The 16,605-nt window shown below is 39.1% G+C and overlaps 1 protein-coding gene across 1 annotated transcript in view; it reads right to left on the bottom strand.

Moving 5' to 3' along the window:
• The window catches only part of LOC124161496 (cGMP-dependent protein kinase, isozyme 1), a 494,161-nt gene extending 479,730 nt beyond the window's left edge, over positions 1 to 14,431 (bottom strand). The window contains exon 1 of the mRNA XM_046537829.1: positions 14,308 to 14,431. The gene's annotated coding sequence lies outside the window, so the exon portion shown is untranslated. The remainder of the gene's footprint in view (positions 1 to 14,307) is intronic.
• Positions 14,432 to 16,605: the final 2,174 nt, after the last annotated feature.

Raw genomic sequence — 16,605 nt, 5'->3', positions numbered from 1 at the left:
AAAAAAATGACGAGCGAAATTCGGAGCGACTTTGTCGGTGGGCAGACGGGCCGCGAATTAGCCGCGTTGTTGTAGGCGTTTGGTGCTCCGCTGGGAGTGGCCTCTTTGGGCGAGACGTCGAACTCCAGTCTACCCTAATGCTAACATCCCTATTGTAGACAAAAGGTCCTAATGTCGGAGGGAGAACAATCGAATATCATCATGCACCTCCTTCTTGCTCAACCTCGTCTAATTTGTCTACTCATCCGGCCATTCGAACGCTAATGACAAGGTTCTGAGTCGTAAATGAAGATGACGTCGACCGCTAAATTTTCATACTCTGGATCAATTAAGTGTCCTATCCCTAGAGGGATTATTTTGAAAGAGCTCCAGCAGAGGTAATCAGAAGTGAGTTTTTCCCACCTCACCCCCTAATCAATTCTCGTTGCAGGGCTTTGACATTTTACTGATTGAAAGCGAATAAATGGGGTGAAACCAAAACCTCATTAGTCAGCAAAAAACCACAATATCAGAAATTCTCCATGTAAAAACAATAATTTCCAAAATGTAAGATGACCCTTCTCAAAATAATAATTACCTTTCAATGTAATGATAATTTTATTATTATGCTCACCTGTCCAGACTCTCAATTCCTCTATCAAATGGACGACTTATTCCACGTCCATATTTTACCCTCAAAACAGAGTATATAAAAAGTGAGACTTATTATCGCACGATCTCTAAGTCCGTGGGATACTAACTGAAAGTATATGTTAGGTAAATAATAATAACATGCAGATGAAATAATTTTTTTTTCTTGTGAGCAGTTATGTATCACTATAAAAGTGGCGGGTAGGGAGATGGGGTGATTTAATCCTCGCCTACAGGATTTACTATAAGAACAGGGTGAAGAATGCTTCATCGGTTCATCATTCGGCATGTTGTATGCCGGGACTCATCAGTACAGAATCATTTTCATGAAAAGGCAGGAAATTATCGTTAAAGCTCTTCCAAAACTGGTATGAGGGATTAACACGGTAAATGCCTCTCTCACATGACTATGACCACAAAGTAAGTTCAAGAGTAAAAAAAATGTCATATCTAAAAGTACATGCGATAAAAATATAATTTTCGATTAAAAAAATATCACCGCTCTCCATCCTAATCAAGCCATACTTTATTTCTACTCAAGCAAGTGCTTTAGCAGATTTTGCATGATCATTTAGATACCAACTTGCATTTTTCGAAAAACATTAGTCTAATACCACTAAGGTTTTTCCATCATTTTCCATCGAAACCTTCCCATATAATTCGAAGGTAATTAGCATTCAGTGGCAAAAAGCTAAAGAAACGAATTGCGGGACAGTGAAAAGATTAGGACTATATCAATACCGAATATAAACGCCGTTTTCACAAAAAATGTGCGTCTACTTAGTTCATCGATGACCAAAATACAGGGTTATCATTAAAGAATGGTGCGGTGTCTGTAATTCAGAGGTAGATAGTAGGTAGAGGGTGGCAGATATTTTTCAGAGACTAACCGGTCCCTGAAAGCTTGAAAAAGCGTCCTCTTTTTCAAGCTTTTTGGATGATTGGTAGGATCTTATAGCATGGAACTTTACCTATTTCTAAACACGTTCTAATACTTTTTTTTAACTTTGTATTCCAATTCATTTTCATCAATTACCTATTTTTTTAACATGTGAAAAATGCTTTTGATCTATTTTCCAAACGATTTATTTATCGATCTATTTTTCATTTTTTTAACGAACTCCTTATCTACCAGGTTAAGTCTGTCGGAAATATGGCTGGTGCAACCAATTTCTGGATGAGCATTGTATATTTTAAGATGAAAGACGCAGCATGATTTTTGCAATCGTGCCTAAATGAAGCGGTGGAACTGTTCGGATCGCGACGACGATCCCCAAATAACAAAGTCTTCTTAATTTCACAACTTATTTGACTCTTTTCGTCGATTTTTCATTTAAAAATTTGGGTTGCTTCGTTTTCTATAAAGGCATAATGATTCGCTGTATACGAGCTACCGAATCAGCTTGAATTGATTCACCGCCTGATGACCGTGTCCTCCTACTGTAACAGATGACTTCCAAATGTAGTTTTTATCTCTTTGCCCAGCTGATGATTATCAATAGCATTTTCATTCAATACTGCATTCGTGTTAAGCGATGTGAAGTTTTCAACGGCAAATCCTGACCACCACTTTTCCTCTAACAATGAGCCCTTCCCAATGCAGCTAGTTAGCGACGGGAAGAACTCTTTCCTTAATGTCAAATAACACTTCTAGAACGTGTCAATCATATCGAAGGGAGCAAAGGTCTTTTCATAGTGAACCTCCTTTTCATTGTTAGCTACTGTTACATCCTTCCTTCAACAGTGAAAGGAAACTTTCCACTTCTAACTCTATTAGGAACTTTGTAAAGAAAGCGCTGATTAAGACCTTTTAACGGACCGTTTTGCTGTGCTGAAGCGAGATACTGACTGAGGGAAAAAGAATATAAAACCACTAGTGCAGTATAAGCTGTGGTGCATTAAGAGGCATTGAAAAAAATAAGGCTGGAGCGAGTGAGGAATAAATAAGTAAAGAGAAAAGCAAAAGAAAAGTGTAACTTAGCGAAAATATAAGATATAAGAAAACATAAGAGATAAAATGGGAAATTGAAGAGAATGCCAGAGTGTAAAGAGAGGTGAAGGGTTGTCACTAAAGACGTCATTATGAACATCTTCAGGACAGGAGCTTCTTTTAACAAAAGATGTTAAACACCGTATTTTTATTTCTAGAGATTCTATCCCAAAATTAGTCGTACACTTTTTTGTTAAGCAAAGTAAATCGCAAGATATATTATCTCGAATAAAAATTAATTTTTTACGAAAGGCTTAAAAACAGCCTCTAGTGGAACGCCTTATGGTATGCCAATGTGTTACAACGTAATCATATTATATATATTATATTAGTTATAACCCATTATCATTCAAATTCGAGCTATTATATTTCGTCATGGAGTGCAAAAACCCAAAAACGTTTTTAGTCCATAAACACATGGGTACGACGGAAGGAAGAAATACGCAATGAATGTGAATGAAGACGACTCGAATGAGACGAGGCTGAAATCTGAGATGAGATACGAGTTATACCTGTTTTATCACCTCATTTTGAGGATGAACAATGAACAGTGTGTGTTTCGTATCTCGGTTTTTTCCAAGAGAGTGAGGGAGCTTATGTTTACGTAAGATAGCAAGTCTATAATGGTGTATCAGTTGATAAAGAGCGCGGCCTATTTTAGGTCCCATAGAGGGGACGCTCCATTTACGACGAAACAAACCTTTCGACCACAGACTGACCGCCTAAATTTAATTTTGGAGAATTGCACGCTTTACTATTCTCACCGATAGAGAGCAACAGTGTGGACTTGTGACGTCAACATCTTGTTCGCTAAAACGCATACCGAGGTTCGCTCTGAGAAAATGGCTCGGTGGTGTACATGGATAACACACATGACCAGAAATCGGGAGATACGGGTTCGAATTCCGGCTAAATCAAATATTTTCCCATGGCGAACTTCATCCGATGGTGTATTTAACTTTGCACCTGTGCGCGTGACTGCGTACAAAGTCACTTGTTCCTGCAGTGGTTTGAAAGATAGTAAAATGATTTTTTTTCTGAATTCCTACAGCTACATTCAAGGACTTAAATCGTAAGCAAAAATCTATATTTAAATAAATAAAAGATCGTAGCACTTTTCCACAAGAATTTTTAATCGTCCATGTAATTCCTTCTGGGCCCATACTTCTACCTTTCTATTTAATAGAACAGCTCCTGTGTTGGTTGCTTCATCGGTCGTGCCATTTTTTAGATTTAATGGTGTTAATTTGTTGTCGGCATATACTATTGATTTGTGAAGCTTCGAACTGTTTGATTTATCGTAGAAGAAATGTTTTAGTCCATGAATTTGGTTTTTGAGGAGCTGTTGTAAATCTATTAACCCTCTACCTCCCATATAGCGGGGTAGCGTTAGCCTTTCTATTGCAGCCTTTGGGTGATGTAAATTAAATTTTGTGAATGATGTACGTATTGATCTTTCTATGCCTGCTATTTCGGTTTTGGTCCAGTCAATCACTCCAAATGTATATGTCAACACAGGTACCGCAAACGTATTGATGGCTTTGATTACATTTTGTGCATTTAATTCTGTTTTAAGGATGGATGTTAGTCTTTTATGGAATTCAGTTGTTAATTCCTTCTTGATCTATTTATGTTGTATTGATTTTGCTTGCAGGAATCCATTATTATTATTATTATCTTTTATTTTTTTAAATATGTCTAACTTCCACCAATCTGAGCCTGAATCTGTTGAACTTATTCAAAAATCTATAGTCTAACCTGAGAACCTGACTACGTATAGCTAACGCTATTTATTTTCTATCGACCAAAAAATAAAAAAATCGAGGTATAACTATTTTAAGATGAGATGAATAAATTTCGAAATACTTTCAAGTGCATATTACATTTATGAAATTACTGACATGGACGTCATTTTCTTTCACCTCGACCACTGGAAGCGACGTGAAACCTGCATGAAAATTTGTGACTACTGGTATGAATCCGATATAAAATACAGGGGCAAAGTTGTCAAATGAAAGAGTTCCTATAATTATAACACATAAAACGGTGCATCAGTCGGGGACGATAATTTTTATGGCATATGCGTAAGAATTATGGCCATATCAATGATACAAGGGAATGGTTTGTGAGTTACCACTCGCTCTCTGAATGTATACCTCCGTTCTGTACTTTCAAACAAAAAAAGGGCATTCATTAGGTATTTTTTTCATGTTTACATCCAATATTTCCTTGATCCAGATTCATCAAACCCATGTAGGGTCTAAGCGGGGAAGCTTAGATACGGAACCTGTCCAATGAGTAGAGAATATCTTTAATCACCTAACCCCTAACCTGACTAAAACGTCCATGTTAAATTATATTAATAAATGAATCAAAAGATTACGACTCTTTCTGTTATCAAAACTCTAGCTAATTATATTAAATCAACCGTTCTCGCTGTGTTTATGAATCTTACTAAAGAGTCAATATTAGTATAATGTCGATAAACTTTTAGAATCCTTTGTAGGACACGTGGACGCTCAGGGTAAGAGTACGCGAAAGTGGCAAAAGTGGTTAAATTACATAATTTTGGCATCTTAATATTGAACCATAAGAAAAAGCAGAGTTCTAGCATTATTTTAAATATATTTGAAACAATTCCATTTTTAAGCTTACTTTAAATTGTTCCCACTAGTCAATTAGTATCTCTTAAAGTTCACCCCGGTGAACTCCACCCCCAGAAAAGGGTGTGGCATTTTTATTTATTTATTCGGCTTTTGATTTTACCTCTACGATTCTAGAAGGTACTGTAAATTTAAGTTTCATCTGCAGAAGTTATGTATTTTTTCGGTACATTAAGAGACACGATTGTACGATGAAAACTCGCTAAAGCACAAGGGCAAGGGGGTAACGACAACGGAAAGTCTTATGTTAGACATATGAAGCAGGTTATGAATGATCATTCCATGTTGAGGCAAACACACTCTGTCAAATTATTGCAGATTTAAAGATAAACTAATAGGAGAATTGAGAGGGGGCTTGCATCAAAGCAATTTCCGGCTTTTTGTCTGATGATAATGTTAAGTCAAATACATTTTTCGAATTATTGGACTTTGTTGGAGGCATTCAAGATCTGGGTATGAGAAGAATGGAGAAGGTAAAATGGACAGAGATGAGGAGAAACGACAAAGTCCTGGACATGATGGGTGAGGAGAGGCAACTTTTAGATGAGATATGGAGGAGAAAGAAGGTTTGGATGGAGCGAGCACTTAGCGGGGAGGGAATGTTTAAAATGGTGTTAGAGGGTAGAATGTTAAGGAAACGAGGGAGGGGAAGAAAAAGAATAGGATTTTTAGAAAAATTGAAAGGGAGTAGGCCTTACAGGGAATTGAAGAAGGCAGTGCTGGAAGGAAAAGAAGGCTCCCAGATTACTTTTTTAGCACTCCATGGAAACCTACTTTAATCGGTAGAATACTGTAATACATAAATTGACCTCTTTATGCTACAAACGCGAACTATTTTTCATCAATATAGACTCTAGCAAATCATAAGAAATTTAAAGTGAAAATTCGAGACAATTTCAACCACACTCCCAATAAACGTTTTGTGATTCTGTGTGAAGAACACTTGCGTATCACGAAAGGCACCCTCAAAACCTTAATGGTATTGGGAACAGAGTTAATCGCTGGTCTTCTTCGGCGCATTTAAGCCGCTATGTGGCTACCTACGCGGTGTTTATCCTCGAACGCCCAGCAGGGCTTCCAGCCTCTGTCCGGCACTTACTTGCATAAGGTGTTCGTGAGGATGCCATTATCGCCGCCAGAGATCGTTCCAGACGAGCTTCCTCGCTACACTCGCAGCCGGCCAAAGTCGACTCTTCTTTTCAACTGGGTGTGGGGGGAGGGGGGGGACGGCGAAAAAAAATCCCATTGGAATCCATTATCGCTTCGTTTTTTTTGCCTCGCTTATCTGCGGAGACAAAATCGGCCAACACCCATGACACGCGACTTTCGCCAGGTGTGGTTCTGAGACCCGCTGATTCGGCATATGCTAATCGTTATTAGCAGGGACCATGAGCGAAAGTTTTTCGTCTTGTTTCACCAACTGAATGCACCGCGCGCGTTCTGAATAGGGTTTTGTCCCTCCGAGGAATGACATTGACAGCAAACAAAGAATCCGAATTACGGTTACAAAGTCCTACGCATACGCATTACACAAGGACACCCAGCGGGGAGTTTCTCAAGGATGCTGCATGGTTCAGGAGGGCGATGACAATTCGTTGCATGATCAAGGTCACGTACGATCATCCCATATATCATGGAAACGCGATGGAGAATCTAAAGGATCTTAAAAGAAAACCGGCGAACTCATTACTTTAAAAATGCGTGACCAATTCACTCGACCATTGATTACACCCGAAGGTTGGTTTGGGTAGGTGAGGGGAGAGGTCATCTCAACTAATTGTAAGATAAAGGTGAGTGATTTCACACGTTCAGGAGGTAGGAGGGCAAAATACTTTAATTGATTCGTTGTCTTAGGCGGCATTTCATGGGATCGACTTAACATTATGAAACGTAAAAAACTTTATAATTCCACATATACATTTGGGCACCCTTTAAAACCAATGGTTCCACACGTTGTCATGATGGCCCGAAATTTAACTCTATGACCTATGACCGTCATTATGACCTTCGGAGTTCAAAAAGCAACAATACGGACCCATGAACTGCAAGACTGACTTGGGTACCCTTTAAAACCTAGTGTTTGACACGTTGGTTGTCATGATGTCCCGATTCGTTAAACTCTATGACCTTTGACCTCCGTAATATCCTTGGAGGTAAGTGGATAAGATGGGTATTTGGACAATACCAATGACTTGGGCACCCTATAAAGCCCATGGATCGACACCTTTGTTAGTATGCCATTCCTTTTGCCACCCCTATGACCTTGAATGTGACCTAACTTGGTCAACGGTTGAATTTTCGTAAATAAAAGTGTTAATATCTTTTTTCTCGTGTCCGAAAACCTAAGAATTGACATCTTAATCAATGAAATTCAGACTTTTTTCTGTCTCGATTTTTTTTAACATTCAAACCCCATGAGGTAAATTTAAAATTTTGGTTTCGACCCACGTTGTGAGGTGAAAAGTCCAAAGTTGAAACATTTTGCTTGCACTCAACAAAACTTAGGACCTTTCCCCATAAGTATGCCAAATTTCATGCATATTGCTGGAGGCAAAGTTACTAAAATTAAAGGTCATATATGACACACGACCTGTACGCATTCAGGGGCGGTCTGGTCAGGTCGGCTGGTCGGTTATCGCCGAGGGCCCCGAGCATAAGTGGCCCCCATAACGCTCGCATCTATCGTGAAGCGTATATGAAAGGTGATATAAAAATGACTCAGATTACTGGAACCATGTAGTTTAATATAATATGGTGGTTTCCTATTTTTTTTATTGCCTAAATCGAAAGATTATTACTCCTGGAGTACGCGTTTCACGCTTTTAGATTTTTAAGTGATGATTAGATTTCTATTTTTCGCGATTAAATGAAAATTGATAATTTTCTAGCGCGTGAAAACGCGACGGCTAAGTACGAATGATGGGAAAAGTCTGTGTGGCGTATTTCTGGTTTCTGCTGCCGCCCTGTGAGGCGACCTTGAGGCGAGGCTTGAGCGCTGAAACGACGCAGGCTGCTAGCAGGTAAGTGAGGACATCAGGAAGGGAATTGCAGTAGCAAAGGAGGCGTTCATGAACAGGAAGGAGCTTCCGAGAGGATAGTTATGTAAGAATATGAAGAAAAGGTTAGTGAAGTGTTTGATCTGGAGCGTAGCTCTCTACGGTGCAGAAACGTGGACACTGAGGAAAGAAGACGAGAGAAGATTGGAGGCATTCGAGATGTGGGTATGGAGAGAATGGATAGGGTGAAATGGACAGAGAGGAGGAGAAACGACGAAGTGCTGGACATGGTGGGCGAGGAGAGGTAACTTTAAGATGAGATACGGAGGAGACAATGTATTGATGGAGGGAGTGTTTAGAGGGGAGGGAATGTTGGAAATCGTGTTAGAGGGTAGAATGTTAGGGAAACGAGGGAGGGGAAGGAAAAGAATAGGATTTTAAGATAGATTGAAAGGGAGTAGGCCTTACAGTGAATTGAAGAAGGCAGTGCTCAAAGGAAAAGGAGGCTTCCAGATTACTTCTTCAGTACTCCATGGAAACCTACCTTATACGGTAGAATAAGTATTTATAATAATAGAATAAGTACTATAATAATAATCAGTGTAAATATATCATACAAAAAATGCTATATAGGTGTCAGAGGAATAGAGAGAACCTGGACTTTTTGAAAGGTTTATAAGAAAAGGTTATTTTCGATGATTTTTTTAGATTTCATTGGAGTTTCATGGAACAAATTCTCTTAAAATATGTTAGAACCATAGTGCATTATTAAGTTTTATAATCTATATAAGAAATTCTCACCCTTCAAAATATTTTTTATTACAACATTGCTGTTTTTTATTAACTCATATGTGATTTTTAAGAGCCAGAATAGCGTCAAAATCCATTTTCGGGCATCCAATATCCTAAAATTGTCCGGGGGAAATAAATACCCCAGTAAGGAGGGCCCAGTCATGAACCTCAGCCGAACAATCCAGACCGCGCCTGTATGAATTTAATTCTGTCCAACCTAGGTTTCGAAGAGGCATCTAATCATGTGGTACATTTGCATCTAAGACACAGAATGTGCATCGAAGACACACAGAATACGATTAAATTTATAAGGAATTATGTAGTTTTTTTTACATTACATCACTCTTAATTGGTCCACCTCTTCCTCGGAGAATTTTTACTTGGAGGTGAACAGAGGCTTCACTTAGGAATTGAACCCTGGATATTACGATCAGTAGTCCAGTACTCTACCCTCTAGGTCATCAAGCTCTCCCGCGTGACTAAGATCAACAAGTTTATTCCCGGAACGATGTCACCCACAACTCTGGACTTCTGCGAAGCCGCATGCCAAGGGCCATGATCCAATAACCTCAATATTGGTGTAACTTGGAGACATATGGATACATTTATTAAGGATCATTGCATGAAATTAAAAAAACACGCGATCCATTTCATCTGCTTTGGGAGAATGACCAATCAATACAGAAGTACAGGAAGGCCAGCAATAAATATATGCTCCCTTTCATTGCAAGGTAAATAATTAAATTTTCCTAGCTCATTGTGTTATAAATTACCGAATAATTTTTATAATGTTTAATCTTTCATTTTTCCTGTTATTTGGTGCCAGATATGACTGCGATAAACGCAAACATTTACTGTTTGCCAACAGCAACCAAAATTAACACTTTAAGAAGACTACATCCAAGGCGTAGCGTTTCTTATCAGTGGCATAAAACTGACTCATGAGTCATACACTTCTCTCGCAAAGCTGGAAAGTCATGGAAGCTGAGGAGTGAAAACACACCGTAATTGAGTTACCTTACAGAGAGTAAATACGAACCTAATTCTTAAGGAAGTGCATTGACTAACGAGTGTTTTAGGAGGAATTATCGCAGTGAGATGAATACAGGAATACAGCACCATAAAAGCAGAAGGATTTAGGGGCGTTGCACTTGAACGGAAGCCATAATCTTATCATAAATATTTCAATAAAACACCTCTTGCGTGTGGGTGCAGTGGAATATTTTCACGATGAAAACAACCGATATCTTAATCAAGAGACTACTTCTGAATATCCACTTGAGACAAGCAAGAAATTTAAATTAAGCTCCTATAGCACTTAGACTGTCTGAAGATCAATTTGATTATATGTAAAGAAAATTTACAAAAGAGCAAACTGTAGCGATTCACGGAATATCAAATGGACGCTATTAATAACTGCGATTCCATAAAAAGGGCAACTTCGGACACATAATGTTATATAAGACTTTAAACTATTATTGTGTAACATCTTCGGATGAAATAAACCGGAATAAATAGAGAGAAAAAATTTGAGCAATATAAATATCGCATTATCTGCTATGAAGGTAGCTCTCAGGCGCGTGAAAGAAGTATAAGTTAGACACCTGGGTACACATATAGGCTTAGAGGACCAAATGCAGCAATCAATGTTTATTGGTATAGTTTCATGGGATTGTCACTTTCGTTATAAAAAAGATACCGGAGTGAAAATAAAATCGATTCCGTTTTTTACTAGTACATATGGACAATGTTATTTGATAGGTAAGGATACAAGGCAAACGGTTTAAGAAGAATAAAAACAGCATTGACCCAGTGGCGGATACAGATGGGGGGCGCAGGGGGCGCGGGTCCGCCTGTATTGCCGAACATTGCAAAACCACAATTGTAGCTTTTTTATATCATAAGATGGCATTGTCTTTTACATGTTTATAATCACTTTAAATAAAATTTTCATATACTTTGCCTGTGACTTGATCATATTTTATTACGATAAAAGTAAAGACAATTCAAGATATGTTGCGCCCCCTCCTTGAGTTTTTTCTGTATCCGCCACTGCATTGACCATGTGAATACTACCTATGGCGCTATGGCTTTGCGGATTCATGCGTAAGAGCTTGAACCCAGAGATGGTTCGGAAAGTGAACTGATGAAAGAATCTTTCCTCGGCGTTATGACGGCGAAAATAACAAACCTCGCACGAAGCACTTCTCAAGTTTTTTCTCTACATGGAGGGAAAGGATGACTGAGCACTTCCGACTTGAAGCCGGCAGTTCCGGTTCTTAAATGCGGTTCATTACGCACGTATCACGCAGAGATACAAATAGAACTATGAAAAAACATGATGGGCGGAAAAGAAACCGTTTGCCCCGGGAAAATTATAGCGCAGAGCTTGTAAAAAATGTTCCCATAAAGCCAGGAGAATCGTGCAGCCTATTCAGCAACTTTGCATTTAATAATAAACCGTAAATCACCCGAAGTTGAGAGCAAAGTGGGTACGTCTTCTCTGACGAGTCTTCACCGGCCAAAGTGACACAGACCGCCCTTGCAAGAGGTCACAGACCTCGCAGAGAAAACCATTGATCACTGCCAACCCCCGAAACCACACACAAAGTAGGTATTTGTCTCGTTCCAACAATGGGAAGAGGACATTTTCTTACCAACGGAAATAAAAATAGCGGGCGAAAAAATTGGCAAGCCATACCCTTGACCTTCACGCGGTACCAAGGAGCAAGAACATTTCTTAATACGATTCCGAGAAACTCCTGTTGTTGATTCACTCAAGAAAACTCATCCAAATCAGTGTGTTTCTGGACGTTTGATGAAAGTAATTGTGGGCCAAAAATTGCAGAATAAAAATAATCAGATCACAGCGGAAAGCAATTTAAATAACAGAGTGATGTTACGTCTATGTGCATTTTCCAAATGTTGTTTCACTAGTACATCAAAATTAAACTACACCAATGAAATAATTTGCTACGGTCAACGGATTCGATTGGATATTCCAACGAAATCGACATATCTCTTAATGCATGGAGGATTCAAAACCTTTTATTCTTAATATTGTTCAGTTTGAGCAGTTGCGATCAACGCGTCTTACATTCGAAAATAATATAAGCTGAGGGTGTTTACTTGAACTCCGGACAAAATATGGGCTGAAAGTGCTAAGAGAATTCGGGGTTCACTACTTTATTGAATAGTTACCTACATACGACGATGGGAAAATCTTCGGAGTTGGAAAATAAGGAAAATTTTCAGAAAGGAGAGGTAAACCATGATTAGGAATGTGACTACTTATAAAAAATGACAACTGAGCATACTATAACACTGTATCAAAAAACTTATTTACGAAAATATACATTTTTTTGTCCTGAAAACAGTTAACAAATAAGCTGGCTCACCATGGTTCATGGAGTAATGCATGCTAGTTGATATGTATCTCAATTCAGTCTCATGATTGTATGATTATGAAAAATAGCATTCATACCAAAGAAAAGTGTGGCGCAGAGCCACTTTTAGGCGATGCATTCTTAATATATAAAAACTCGCCACTTGCTAAATAAACATGAAAAAGGCTTGCAAAATGTAGGCATTGAGTAAGTATTGATCTCATACTGACGTAGCGTAAATTAAAGCACCGTTGTTTAGTTTAATCAAAAAAATATTCGTTATTAATGTAAAAGTTCGATTAAAAGATATTGTAATCTGTCAATTGATAAAGCAACTTTGAGTAACTCAACATATTTTAGCAATAAAATGTTCATGAACTCGGATGGCTTATTTCAATGGCAATTTTAAATTAGCTGTTAAGTATTGCCAAGTGTCCCTTAGAGAATACCTTCTGTAGTAAGGAAATAGCGGAGATGAATGCTTTCGAATAAAAATAACCTTTTTAAGGATTTAAAATCATGGAAAATTTTTGAAAACAGTTTATAATGAAGTGTTAGCTGTGTTTAATGATTTTACTGGCTTCCTCTAAGTAGCAGATATGTATTATCAGGTATGTTTACAATATTAGCAATGTAACAATGCCCCAATACACAAACTTTCTGAACTTTTAGGCAGATGTTAACTATTATTATAGTCTATGATGGCAGAGGGCAAGCCGTAAAACTTACTAACAACTGTCATACGATTAACCTAATTTCTTCAACGGAAGTCCCAACTTTTGTGCCAGCTGAATAGGGGTCATCAGCAAACCAGGTCGGCTATTTATGCAAACCGCACATTGAATCAGATAGAAGACATTAAACGTCCATGAAAGTGAATATACTTTTTAACGGCAATTTCATACTAATTTCTGCAATACTGAGAAACAGAACTCAAATTTTACCAAAAATAGAAAAGCATGGAGCAGCATACTTCACCAACAAACCTATTTCCGATGATGGTTCCGTGTTTTATTTAAAAGGTATTGATTTTTGCAATATACTTTTACTAGTTGTATAGCCAATTCATTTAACCAATGGACATCTTTGCCAGGAAGCCTATGACAATAACTAAAATCATTTCACAGAAAACAGTAACATAACGAATAATTTTTAACTGAGGGAAAAAATTCCCTCTCCTTTTTAGATACGAGGACTAAACTAATAATCTAAGCTAAATATAACCAACAAACTAAATGTCATAAACTTAACTAAAAGCTAAAAACTAGTAATCATATTTAGCAATATTTGGGAGAAAAATTGTTTGGAAACCCCATACTATTCAGAAATAATGAAGGTATTATAAACCATAATATTCGTTCGAAGCGCACGGTCAGCGTGAGAATTATGCAAAGGTCATAAGCAGGTATGAAAAACTCATGCCACTGGTTAAACAAGAGCTCGGCGAATATTTTATTAAAAGCCCTGCATAAAAATATGTATGGTTTCAATTTATCTTATATAATCTGAGGTTTCAGGCGTGATGGAGTGGAAAGGTGACATAATGAAAAATGAAAAAGCAGGAGCAATTTCCACAATTTTAAACTTATTGGTACTACCGGTTTCGCTTTTCAGCATCAGGTATCTGATGATGCTGTACCTGATGATGCTGTAAAGCGAAACCGGTAGTACCAATAAATTTAAAATTGTGGAAATTGCTCCTGCTTTTTCATTTTTCAAAGTATCTTCATGAATACATCTAGTACTGTGTTGAAATACTAGGAGGTCAGGAGAAAATGATTACCCCTTGGAACAGAAAGGCTAAAATGGGGAAGTTTGAATAGCTATTTGCTCGCGGTGCCCAAACATACCTCCAGAGACGCCGCAAACAACAGCAGATCTCCAGCTTGAAGATTTTGGTGGTCAGCTCCCGTCAAACGGGAACCAACCTGACGTATCCAAACGAGAATAAAACACAGACGCTGGGAGTCGAACTCAGGTCACGCCGCAAGTGGCAGCACACTTTTTCACGAGCACTCTTAATTGGAACACCTTATTACAAAACAGTAGAACACTCACTCAATATAACAAGAACAAAACAATCGTTTTGGAAGGTGAAAGATAACATCACATGCGTCGCAACACATCTGAACGGACTGGAGTAACTAGAAACGTCACTTTTTCTCGCACAAACGCGCACACGAGTTCTTCTTTTGTTTCCTCACTCTCTCCTCTGCCGTCCGCCAGGGTTCTGTAGGTCACCTTCAGCAATATTTGGGAGGTGAATTGCTCGAAAACCCCGCATTACTCAAGAATGGTGAATATATTTTGAACCATAATATTCATGCTGAGTACGACAGCGTGAGAATTAATGCGAAGACCATTAGCAGCGAAGTAAAGTCACCACCTCTTTAGATCACCACTTATGCAGTTACTGTTGCACAAATCCAAGAGCGAGGGATCGAAAGACATTTGGCGGTCGCTTTGGCAAAAAGCCTCAAGCCTCGGTAGAGCGACTTGCGAGTGTTACGAGATCAGTCCTCGGCGAAGAGAGACTCATCTTGCCGGCGAAGATGGCGCCGCCATCGGTGCAGGGACGAAAATCCACCCCCTCCCACCATATCGCGCCTCTCCTCAGCTGACTTCCCCTCCTCCCGCTTCTCAACAACGCGAGCATTTCGTTAATCGCCAAAACAACAGGCTCAATGAGTGCGCCCGCCACCTATGCGGGCTGGAGACGAGAGCGCGAAATAAAAAAGTCTCGCTTAAGTCATAAAAAATTAACGCTGTACCTACACCGTCATGCTCATTCGAATATCGGTATGGTATGGTATTTGGAGGAGGTGACCGAAAGCTGAGGTCATTTGCGCCATGAGGGAAGGATATGGAAGGAAGGTTGGACAGAAACCCGGCGTCGGCATTAGCCTGCTCTTGACGAAAGGCGCCAAGGAGACCAAGGCTTAGCGTCCCACCCGTCGGACGGAGTGTTGCGCTTGAAATGTCCACCACACAACACTCAAGCACGGATCGGGCAGTCTCTGAAAATTCTTTACCACTGCCGGGATTTGAACCCGAGCCCGCCGGGTGGGAAGCCCTCATTCGAATATCATGAAGGTTGTGGACATAGTCATGACGAGCTCTAGCTGGGATTACCTATACTTACTTATACGGAGAGAAGGAGGGACGACCAAGTACTGGACTTGGTGGGTTAGCACAGTTCGAGACAGTAAATCTCACGCAGGAGACTGCAGGTAATCACGCACCTTTCTCCTTCGTGCCCCTATTCTTTCGGTCAGTGTTCCGCTTAAATTTACGGCCCGCAAGCCTTCTCAGAGAAACGGTAGTCTTGCGGTCTTTTAAAAAGTCTTATATTTAGCCATTCCCACCAGCTGTCCTCCATTCACGCCCATTGGGAAAAAAATATTATTTTAGCTATTTGTCCTGGAGTGTATCGCTTTACGATGAGGAAGCATGGAAGCTTAGGAAGGACGACGAGAGAAGACTGGAGGCGTTCGAGATGTCGGTGTAGAGAAAAACGGAAAAGGCGAAGTGGACTGAGAATAGGAGGAACGACGAAGTTCTGGATATGGTGGGTTAGAAGAGACAGCTTTTAGATGAGATACGGAGGAGACTGAAGTTATAGATGGAGCGAGTACTTCTCGGGTAGGGAATGTTAAAAACTGTATACGAGGGTAGTATGGTAAATAAACTAGGGAGAGGAAAGAAGAGAATACGATTTTTAGGTAGAATGAAAGAGAGGAGGCCTTATCGTGAATTAAAGAGGGAAGTAAATGAAGGAAGGCTGCCATAACGCTCCTTAAGTACTCCATGGAAACCACTCTTAACCGGTAGAAAACTTTAGCAATAATTATAGAAGTTTGCCAGTTGATTCAATGCAAGCGTATATGAAGTACCAAAGTTCAGGCACGTAATTAGCTTGCTCATCATCGGAAACAAATTTTGGCTTATGGAGCTTTTCTTTTTGGAAATTTCACTGGTAACAATATGTCTAGCTCTTTATTAGAAACATATTTTAGGCTCATGGAGCTTTTTTTGGAAAGTTAATCGGTAACAACATATGTATGCTTTTAAGTAACTTTAATTGACTTATAAATTTTGTCTCCAGAGCTACATATCCTCAAAATACCATCTCCAATCGATCAAAAATC

The sequence above is a fragment of the Ischnura elegans genome, chromosome 6, assembly GCF_921293095.1.
Source record: "Ischnura elegans chromosome 6, ioIscEleg1.1, whole genome shotgun sequence".
Lineage (NCBI taxonomy): Eukaryota > Metazoa > Arthropoda > Insecta > Odonata > Coenagrionidae > Ischnura > Ischnura elegans.
This window is presented reverse-complemented; position numbering and strand designations above follow the sequence as displayed.